Source organism: Letharia columbiana (genome assembly GCF_014066305.1).
Source record: "Letharia columbiana isolate WasteWater2 chromosome Unknown Sc0000001_s0, whole genome shotgun sequence".
Lineage (NCBI taxonomy): Eukaryota > Fungi > Ascomycota > Lecanoromycetes > Lecanorales > Parmeliaceae > Letharia > Letharia columbiana.
Window position 1 is genome coordinate 788,391 of NW_023501037.1, and position 12,995 is coordinate 801,385.

Here is a 12,995-nt window from a genome sequence, read left to right on the forward strand (position 1 = left end):
ACTTCGCTATAAATATAATATATTATAAAAATAACGTTATCTATAAAAAAACTCTTCTCTCTTTTTTTATCTATTAAAATTTTAAGATTTTATTATAAATTCTTAAATCTAATATTATTTACTATAGAGGCTATTAATTAGCGCTATAAGAACGCTAATATTAAGCGTATTAGCTTATTATAAATTATTATTAATTAATATTATAGAAGTAATATTATTTTTAAAAATAGTATTAATATTATTATATAATATATTAATAACGCGTCTACAGCGTATAAGAATTAATTTTATTATATTATTAAAATAATATCGTAATCTTAACGAATTAACTCTTTTCTCTTATTTCCCTACTAAGATTTAAAGGTTTTTTAATAAATATTCTATTTTTATTTAGATATCTAAGAATTAGAGTCTAGAAGAAAAGATAATTATTAAATCTAATACGTTATAGACCTTAGCGCTATTTATATTAAGACGTCGATATTATATATTCTATATTAGAGTTTCTTTTAGAGTTTAGTTTTAATAATATATCTTATATATTTAAAGACTTAACGAATATAGATTTACTTTATATATCTCGAAGTTTTAATATTTCTTAAAAATTAATTCTACTATTAAATATATTATTAAATTTTATAATGATATTATATCTTTTATAGTCTATATTCGCTAGCTAATCGCTAGTAAACTACGCCCTTATATATATAAAGTAATATTCTTAGATATATTAACTTAATATTCTATTACGATATCGAAGTCTTTTTATAAATTAATATAACTATTATAAATTAATAGCGCTAATAAAGAAAATTATTCTAAAGATCTTTTAAATAATAAATAAAGATTAATAATCTCGGGATAATAATAATAAAAGTCTACTACTAGATTCGAATATTCTATTATATTTATAAATAGTTATTAAAATAGATTTTCTTTAATCTTAAAGCTTTTATATCTAATTTTATATATTAGATATTCTCTCTTATTAGTTAAAGAATCGTTTTTTTATTTATTTAATTTAAATTAAACTATTTCTTTAATATCGTAGATTTTATCTTCTTTATTAATATTAATAGATAATAATAAAAACTCGATCTATTCTAATAGTAAGTTATTATTATTAAGATATAATAGCTATAAATAAAAGATAAAGTAAATATTATTTATAAAAATCGAGAGTTTTAATTTATAAGCGAAATTATTTAAAGCTTTAATAATTTTAAATAATTCGAAATTCTTATAATTTAGTAATTTATTAGAGCGTATAATTTTAATATTTTTTCTATTAAATATAATTATATTTTTAATTTTTAATTTTAATATTAAAAGTTAATAATAATTAGCTTACTTCTTTTATAAAGCTTATAATTATTTAAATTAACTTCTTAGATAATCTCTTATAATATTTATCTTCTCGATAAATCTATTAATTAATTTAATATCTCTTTTTACTCTTTAATTAGCGAATTAATTTTAGAGAATAAAGAATTCTATTTTTAAGTAAGAAATATATTCTTTAATAAGAAGAAATAATAATACGCTTAATAAGGCGTTCTTATTAAAGTTAGCTTCGAGCTTTACTATTAATAATAGATCTATCTAATTATCTTAATTATAATTAATATAAACTTTAAAATATTACTTTAAAATAGCGTTAGCGTTCTTTATCTATCTATTAATTTCGAAATAAAATATAATAAAGAGTTTAGATTTAATCTTAATTCTTTTATATAGTCTTCTTTAGAAATATATTATAAATTAAATACTTCGATCGAAGATAATAATAAATTTTTTTTTTTTCTCGCTATATAAATTCGATAAAGATTTAAACTACTATCTTTATTTTTAAAGAGTTTAAAAAAATAAATTTCTTCTTTTTATTAAGTCTATTTATAATTATTATAATATATTAATAAAGATATTTATATCTAAGATAGATAGATAATAATATAATAAAGTTAATAAAAATATTTTATTAGTATTATTTAGAAATAAAAAGAAATTTAAATAAATCTTACTTACTCTTTTTATAAATTTTAGATTTTTTATAAATATAATAGCTCTTAATATAGCGGATAATAAAATTTATTATTCTTAATTAATAGTAAAGTCTACTTATTCTATTATAGATTAATAATCTATTAATATAATCTTCGAGTAAAGAGTTATAAATACCTCTAATAATTTTAATTCGTAATTCGAAAACGTCTAGTACGTATAATCTATTATTAACGTATAATAATCTATTATAAAAATAATAATTACTTAATTTCAGCTTAAGATTATTCTTAATTATTTTAAGTAATAACTTTCTCTATTTAAATATCTTTAATTAAATAATTTCTTAAACGATATTATTATAATTATAAGTATTCTTTATCTAATATAATAACTTAGAAATATTAATAATAAAGACTTCTCTCGATTCTTCTAAAAACTCCTCTTAAGAAATCTTTATTAAAACTCTTAATATAATTCTTTATTAAACTCCTTACTATTAATATTATCTTATTTATTAAATTTATATAATATTATAATTAGAGAGATAATATTTTCTCTTATATCGTCTAAAAGTATAATAACTAGATATATAGCGTTCTTAATATCTTTATTAAGATTATTATCTTTAAGAATTATATAATATTAATAATAAATATAATCGTTATTTTTATTTTTAGATAAATCTTTTACTTATTAAATAAGACTATTAGATTTAATACTTTATTTTCTTAAATAATAAATAATATAAAAATTAAATTCGAATAAAAACTTCGTTTATCTTACTTAGCGGGAGTTAAATTATTTAAATAATATAAAGTATTATAAGTTCTTATAATTTAAAATAACTTTAATAAGATTCTCGATAGGAGTATTAGCTAGCTTAAAATACTATTTCTCGAAGATTTATATTATAATTATAAGTTTCTTATTATAAATATTATAGTTATACTCTATAAAAGATATCTTTTTAAAAAGAAATATTATAAATTTAAATATTTTATTTTTATTTTCTTATAATAGAATAGTAATAACTATAAAATTAAACGCGTTTATTTCTAATTAAGTCTTTTTATTCGAGTTGAAGTATATAAATATAGAGATAATAGTAAAAGCTTTCTTAAGTATTTCGAAAGCGAGTTATTTAAGATACTCTTAAGTCTATAAATAGATAAAGTCTTTCTTCTATTAAGTATAAATAAGATTTATTAGAGATATAGTAATTTTAAAATATCTTATAAGAAACTTTTAATAGAAATTAGCGAATTTTAGAAATACTTATATATCTTTAATATATTTAAATTTCTTTTATTAAGTAATAATCTTAATTTTCTTTATATTTATTTCTACTTCTTTTATAATAATAATTAATTCTAGATATTTAATTTTAATAATATAAAAATTATATTTATTAATATTAAGATAGAGATTAACTTATCGAAATTTCTTTAATATCTTTTCTATATATTAAATATATTTATCTTTAATATTATTATAGATAAAAATATTATCTAAATAGATAATATAGAATATATTTAAATATTCGCGTAAGATATTATTAATAAATATCTAGAAAGTAATAAAAATATTATATAATTCGAAAGATATTATTATATATTTAAATAGATTATATCGAGTAAGAAATACGATTTTTTTCTTATAACTCTTTTTTACTCTAATTTCATTAAAAGCGACTATAATATCGAATTTACTATATATTCTTATCGCGTATAATTTAGCGAAAGTCTCTTTAATTAATAAAGAAGTATTTTAATTAGAGATAATAAGTACGTTTAAAGCTCTATAGTCTATATATAATCTAAATTCTTTATTAAATTTCTTTACGATTAGAATAGATACTATATAAAAAGAAGTACTTAATCTAATCTAATCTTTTTCTAGTATCTTATTAATATATTTTTTTACGATTAATATCTAATCTCTAAAGAGTCTATAAACCCTTTTCGATAATAAAGTAATTTCTTTCTTAAGATATATTTCGTAATTAATAAAGCGATAAGAAGAAAGTTTATTAATTTTAATTAAGTTCTAAATATCTAGCTATTTATAATATATTATAAAAATTTATTTTTATAACTATTCTATAATCGAAGGTTTCTTTTTTAACTTATAAAAGAATTTTTTATAATCTTCTATCGTAATAGCGGCGATATTAATAATAAACTTCGCTTTCTTATTAATAAAATTAAAAAATTATTCGAAATCTTAGAATTATATAATAATAATTTAATTCTCTAATTTTTTAACTATCTTAATAAAGATATAAATAAAAATCTCTATTATATTCTTTTTTTTTAAATATATTCTTTATTATATATTTTTTTTTTTTTTTTTAGAAATTTATTATTACTTTAAATAATAATAGATTTATTATATAATAAATAGTTAAATATATAGTAATCTAAATTAAATATAATAATTTTAAATTTAAAGAATATATAAGAGTTATATTATTCTAATTATAATATTTCTAAAATAATATTAAATCGTTTTAATAAGATATTATTAGTAACTTAGTTAAAAAAGCTAATTTTAAGAGTATCTACGCTTAATAGTTAAATATCTCTATTTAAATCTAAATATCTATCCGTAGAGGCTTCGTAGAATTCTCGTAAGAACTATTTCTAATAATACCTCTCTCTCTAGAGGACTTATTCTTAAACTTCGAAGATAATATAAAAATCGCGACGTTTCAAAAACTCTTCTCCGAAAGATTCACGATTTTAAGAATAATATACCCTATACTCTAAGGTTTACTCCCTCGAAGACTCTTAAATACCCGCTTATTTGCGAGGTTTCAAATTTACTACTAGAGTTTTTTACTTATAAGACTATTAAGTAAAAGGTCTTTAGCCCGCCTTCGCATCGATATATAATATGAAAATGAAGCTATATTCCGGGCCTGTAGCCCCGCCTTAGCGTATACAAATTAGGCCTATTTTAGCCGGCCTCGAGGTTTCTTTCTCAGGCGTCTGCTTAGGGCTTTTTGCCCTAGGGCGTTCTACCCGAAATGTCCTTATTGGAATAAGACTGTTCTACCCGAAATGTCCTCAATGAAATAGAGCTATTCTATCCGAAATGTCCTCATTAAAATAAGACGTCCTAGTCGAAAATATTCGACTTCGAGACCCGTCTTCGACGTAACTTTTACTCGAGCGACTCTCTGAAAAAATCTAATTTCTAATTTTTAATAGAGGATTTAAGTATTCTCGAATTCTTAACTCTTAATAGATTAAGCGTATTACTCTCGATTATAGCTAATATTACTTTAAGATAATTACTAGCTAAGTACTTTAGACTATAATTAATTTAAAAATAAAGTATAGATACTATTATTAGTAACTTAGTTAAAAAAGTTAATTTTAAAAGTATCTACGCTTAATAATTAAATATCTCTATTTAAATCTAAATATCTACCCGTAAAGACCTCGTAAAGTTCTTATAGAAACTATTTCTAATAGATAATTAAGTATTAAAGTTCTTCTATATAATCTTCTAAGATAAGTTTTATTAAGATTATATATATAATATTAAAAATAAAGATAGATTTATTATCGACTAATTATAATTTATAAAATTATATTAATACTACTTTAAGTAGCTTATTTACTTTAATAAAAGATATATTTATAAAGCTTAATATTAAAGCTTCGATATTTAAAAAATAATTAATCTTAATAGTCGAAAAGATATAATATTTAATATAGGATTTAGATAATTTTCGAGATATTATTTTAAAAGATATAGAATATTTTTAATTCTACTCGATATTTTATATATAAATTATCGTATTTTAAAATCGTCTCGTATAGAATAGACTAGTCTCGATATTAAGCTTTAAGAATTATAAGATTCTATAAATAGATTATAAAGATATAAATTTTCAAATAAAAGAAGTAAAAGTTAAAAAATTCTAAGTCTAAAAACTTTTATATCTTTTCGACTAGTAATTAATCTTAATCTATTTTATTAATATAATAGTTTTTTTTATAAAAGTTTAATTAATATTTATTTTATAAAGAGACTTCGATAATAATAGTATATGTAAATAGAGAGATAAAAGCGAGTATTTCTTCTATTTCTAACTCTTTAATTTTTATATATAAGACTTTTAAATCCCTAGCGGCGACTTAGCTAGAGATATTTAGTTTTTTAATTCTTATAATAATTCGATAAGAACGTTCTCTTTAATATCGACGACTTTTAAAATTATATTAACTTATTCTTTTATTAATAGATTTATATTCTTATATAGAATATTATTATCGCTAGAATAATATTTAATCTTTAAATACTTAAAATATCTATCTTCTTTTTAAATTCTATTTATTAATAATTTAAAATACTTATATTCTTATATATAAAAATTTTCGATAATAATATTATTATTTCTTTTAATAAAGAAAGTATTACGCTAATTATTCGAGGAAGTAAAGTTCTTATTAATTTTATTAGTTTCTTTCTTACTTTTTAAACTTAATATATTATTAATAGCTCGAAAATTTATATCTTATTAGAAGTAATCTCTATAAGAGCTCTACGATATCTCTACGAAGGCTCTATAGAGTTCTATTTAGATTTAAATAGAGATATCTAACTATTAAGCGTAGAGACTTTCGAAATTAACTTTTTTAGCTAAGTTGCTAATAATAGTATCTATACTTTATTTCGAGTCGATTATAGTCTAAAGAATCTAGCTAGCTATCTCGAAGTAATATTAATTATAATTAAGAGTAATACGCTTAGTCTATTAAGGGTCGAGGGTTTAAGAATACTTAGATCCTCTATTAAAAAATTAGAAACTTAATTTTTTTAAAGAGTCGCTCGGGTAATAATCACGCCGAAGGCGGGTCTCGAAGTCGAATATTTTCGAGTAGGACGCTCTATATAAATGAGATTTTCGGGCAAGACGCCCTATTTCATTAATGACATTTCGGGCAGAACAGCCCTATTTCAATGAGGACATTTCGGATAGAACGCCCCAGGGCATAAAGCCTAAGCAGACGCCCGGGAAAGAAAACCCCGAGGCCGGCCAAAATAGGCCTGAAATTGTATGCGCTAAGGCGGGGTTACAGGCTCGGAATATAGCCCTATTTCCACATTGTACCGACGTGAAGGCGGGGTCACAGGCCTTTCACCTGGTAGCCCCGTAGGCAAAAACCCCAGTGGCAAATTTCAAGCCCCGCAAAATGAGCGGGCATTTAGAAGTCTTCGGGGAGTAAACCCCGAAGCACAGGGTATTGTGAGGGTATAGTCCACTGACGATCAGCTAGCGGGCATAGGCTACAAAAGACGTAGTGTCGTTATGGGGTTTAATAGTATATTTAGTAGTAGAACTAATCTCTAAGAAATATTAAAACTCCGGGGTATATAAAGTAGATCTATGTCCGCTAAGCCCCTAGACATATAAGACACATTATTAAAATTGGATTCTAAAAGAGACTTTAACGTAGTATATACGATATCGACGCCTTAATGTAAGTAGCGCTAAGATCTATAACGTATTAGATTTAATAATTATCTTTCCTTTTAGACCTTAATTTTTAAGCGTCTAAGTAAAAATAGAATACTTATTAAAAAATCTTTAAATCTTAATAGGAAAATAAGAGAAAAGAGTCGATTTATTAAGATTATAATATTATTTTAATAACGCGATAGAATTAATTCTTACGCGCCGTAGGCGTATTATTAATATATTATATAATAATATTAATACTATCTTCGAGAATAATATCGCTTTTATAATATTAATTAATAATAATCTATAATAAGCTAACGCGTTTAATATTAATATTCTTATAGCGCTAGTTAATAGCCCCTATAGCGAATAATATTAGATTTAAAAATTTATAATAAAATCTCGAAAATCTAATAGATAAAAGAAGAGAGAAGAGTTTCTCTATAAGTAACGTCGTTTTTATAATATATTACGTCTATAGCGAAGTAACGTAATAATAATCTTTATTATAGAGATTCGAAGAAAGTAATTAATAAAGCGACGCGTTCGCGATAACGTCTTCGATTATTAATTAATAATAATAGTAGAAATAATAATAGTAGCTAGGCGACGCGACTTTATAAGTAATAGCGAAATATTATCGCGTCGCTACTATCTATATTACTAGATATTATCTATTAATATTAGCGCTATAATAGAGAATATAAAAACTTCTTTTAAATTATTTATTTTTATTCTTTATAACTTCTAACGTCTCTCTTATAAGTATTTACTTTAATATTATAATATCGATATTAATACTAATATAAGTATAATATATCTTATTATATTAGTAGTCTACTTCTCTTTATTATAAATATCTTATTATTATTAATCGCGTCGATATATAGACTAATAATTTTATAATATTCTTTTTTAATAATAATAATAACTTTAATAGTAAGTATATAGTCGCTCTATAGGCGCGACTACTAACCCTTAATTATTTCTACTATTATCGCTTTATATATATAACTACTAATAAATTCTAGTATCTAATTTACTATATAGAACTTACTTTTATCGAGATAACGATTTATATATTTAAGATAAGTCTTTCTTCTATAATAACTATAAAATCGAAAAGCGCGATATTAATCGCTATATTAAAATCCCCTTATATCTTTAAATATAGATAAGAAAATTAATATAACGCTATCGCCGCGCTAAATAATCTTAGAAACTATCTTATCGATAGGCTAAGTTTAATAAAGAGATTATTTAATAATATAAGTTATAGAGGTATACGATAGTAATAACTTCGGTCGCCTTTATTATAATTATAGATCTTTAAGGCTAGCTTATAGTAATATATAAATATATTAAGAAATTAGAGGGAATAAACGAGTTACTAAAGAAGAAGCTTAAGAGCCTTCGTCGATATATAACGAACGTCGATAGATATTAACTCGAAGACTATACTTTAACTACCTCCTTATTAAAAAACTAGATTAATAAACTCGATTCGATTTTTAACGCTAAGATAATAGAGGATATTTAAATAGCGATCTTTTTTTAGTAATAGCGCTAGCGTAAGATTTCTAGATAGTTCTTTAATAATTATCTTAGATAAAAATACGTCTATATTAATAGTATATATCTTAATACGATAAATTCTCTCTATAGTAGAGTTTAATAAATAGTTAAATAATATAATTATTTTATTAATTTATATCTTAATAGTAGTAAATATAGAGGAGTACGCGCGTAGTATAAGTATTATCTAGAAATATATCTAATCTAATTAATAATTATATCTTATTTTATCGCCTTTACTTACTCGCTATTAATCTATATAATTAATTAAACTCTTTAATAATAAGAGACTTATTATTTATTACTTAATATTTCTACTTACTATCTATTTACTTATAAATTTAAATTAACTTACTAATATTAATAAATTTATTATTTAATAATTATTAATTATACTCTTCGCCTTAATTAATTTATTTAACTTTATATTAAACGTCTTTCTTATACTTAATTTTATTAATAATTTCTTTAATCTTTTAAAGTTTATTATTATTAATAAGATCGAAGATTTATATAAAGATTTTCGCTATATTATTATAATCGCGAAGATAATAAGACTTAAATAACGATATATAAAAGATATTATAGATTTTATATATCGAGAATAGAAGTAGACGATATATTTACGCTTCTATCTTATCTATAATCTAAAATAATTCTATAAATTTATAAGATAACTTTTTACTTAGACGTTTTTACTTTAAATTTTTAATCGCTAATATTATTAAATTATCTATCTTATAGCTTTAAAGTTAATATATTTTATTATAATACTTAAATTAAACTATAACCGCGCTACGAAAACGCTTTACTATCTTATTTCTTAATACTTATAACTTCTTTACTCTATTATTTATAGCGAATATCTCCCCTCGATAAAGTTATTTTTAATCTCTTAACAAATTTTAGAATAATATTTATATATTAAAAAGAACGATATCGTTTTAATAAAGAAATATTAATTATTTATATAAGCGAACTCTACTATTAATAGTTATTTTATTTAAATATTTTACTTATCGTTAGTGAATACGTATAAGAAATATTTTAATATCTAATTTTATCGCTTAATCTATCTATTAATTTACGAGTAAAAGATAATATTTAAATATCGCTTAATTTTAAAATAAAAGTAAATAGTAAATTAGAAGTTACTAGTAAATATAGAGCTTTTATTACTAATAATATCATTTAATATACTATAGTAATATACTATTTTAAAATAAAATACTTTTATTAGCTAAATAATATCGATTATAGTAGATATAAGAATATATTTTATTATTTTTATAAATTGATTTATTATAATTAGAATAGTATCGTAGATAATATTCTTATACTTACTCGCTAGTAAACCGATAATAAAGTTTATAGAAATTTTCTTTTATAGCTTAATAGCGATAGAAAGCGAGTTTAATTCGTTATATAAATAATATCGCGAAGCTTTAATTCGCTAATAAACGTTATATGTCTTAATATAGTCGATAACTTACTTTAAACTTTTATTTTAATAGTATTTATAAATAAGTAGCTTATATATCTTCGTAGCGCTAAAGTATCTTAATAATAGATTATTATAGTATTTATTAATAAGCTCTTTCTTTAAAGTTTTATCTCTAGAGATATAAAGACGATTATTATATCTTAATAGTTTTTTAAAGTCTAAGATCTATACTTAGCTACGAGCGTAACGCTTAATTATTAACTTATTAATATTAATTCGAAAAGAGCTTATTTAATTATTATAAGCTTATAAATCTCGAATTAATATTTTTATTAGTCTTTAAAATACGTTATAAGTAATCTCTTATACGATCTTAGACTTTCTTCTAGAAATAATTATCTAAATATTAATAATATAAAATATAGGCGCTATAGCCGCTATAAGCTTCTTATCTCTTTATAATTACTCGTTATTAATCTAAAGTACGAGTTTATTTTATAGTATTAATAGCAGTTTAATATTTAACGACGAAATTCCTTTATAATTAAAACGCCGTAATAGCGAGTTAATAAAGTTTAATTTATCTATTTAATAAAAAATCTTAAAGTTATAAATAGTTAACTTTAGCGTTTAACGAGCTTATCTAAAGTTTAATTTCTTCTACTTTATAAAGCTCTTAAAATTATTATAATTTATTAGAATCTTAATATAAAATATACTATCTTTTAAATAATAATATTATTACTTTATAGACGCTATAATAGCGAATAACTCTTAATTATAAATCTTATAGTTTTATTTTATAGAAATTATTTTTCTAGACTAGAATATTATTAATCGCTAATAATTATTCTTATTTAATTATAAAAGTATAATCTTTATATCGAAGTTAAAAGCGTTAATCTTAAGATATAGCTTTAAATTTAAATTATAATAATATAGAAATAACGCGGTTATAAAAGTATTTTAAAGTTACTAGAATATTAGCTTAGCGTTATTTATTTACTCTAATAACCTAGATTTCTTATTATTCTTACTCTTTTTAAGTAAATTAGTAAGTAACGCTATTATACTAAAATAGTTATAGATAAATTATTAATAGAAATTAATAAAGCTTAAAAAGACTTATATATTCTAATAATTTTTTAATTTTAACTACTTCTTAATAATAGCGATATATTTCTAATTTATTATAACATCTTCGATAAATATAATAAACTCTAGAAACTTAACTTATTTAATATAGAATTAATACTTCTTTAAACTAACGTATAGTTAAAACTAATATAAACGCTTAAGTATTTACTTAATATATTATTAATACTTTATTAAATTAGTACTATAAATTAGAATATCATTTAAATATATTATATATATTATATTTATTAAACTTATAAAGACTCTATTAATATACGCTTAAAAAGTTATCGATATATTAATAAGTCTAAAAGATATAACTAAATATTCAAAGTGGCCGTAATGACTGCGGAACGCTATTTTCTACTTATTATCTTCTTTAATTTAAATTTAATAATAGATATTCTTAAGATCTAGCTTTATAAAGACTTTAACGTCGTATAAGCGATTTAGAGTCTTAATAATTAGAGATAGCGAATATCGATTTTTAATAGTTATCGCGTTTAGGCCTCGATAATTAACGTAAAAATAAAGCCTCTTATTCTTTTTAGAAATAAAAAGAATCGATATTTCGATTAAGAAAGTCGAATAATAAATCTAATTTTTCTAAAGGGAATCCTTTAGATAACGTTATAGCTTCGTTAATTTCGTTTAAGATAAATTATATAAGAAATTATATAGCGGCTTTTTATCGCTCTTAATCTTAATAGTATAATCTCTCTACTTAAGCGTAAATAAGATTTCTACTTTTTTATTAGAAAAAATATTATTAAACTCTAGTAACTTTTAAGAAAGCTTTAGATTATACTTATTTTTCGATTCGCTTTACATTATCGCGATATATATAATTATAAATATATTTAACTTTTATTTAATAATTTAAGTAAATTTAATTAATTCTTTAATTTATAATTTATTAGCGTTAATTTTAAATTATTATTACTTTATCGCTAAGTCTAATAATACTTATAATTAATTTAACTTAAATATATCTAATATAATATTAAAGTCTTTTTAATTAATAGCATAGAAGAGTATATTATACTTTTTACTCTAACTTCAATTATCTACTAACTAATACTTCAGCTAATACACGCTATAATAATATATACTTTAATTATTTAGCGCTTTCGATTACGATAAAATAACGTTATAAGATTTTAAGTTCTATTAAACTACGAACTTTTATGAAATTAAATTAATATACGCTTTAGTATCGAGTAGAGTAACGAGTTACCTCTATTTATTCTAAAGCTTTATTTATCCCTTTATAAGAATAAAAGAGATTACTTCTATTAATTATCGTTCTTATCTCGCTTTTAAGACGATTATAAGATCGAATCTTTTTTTATTAATACT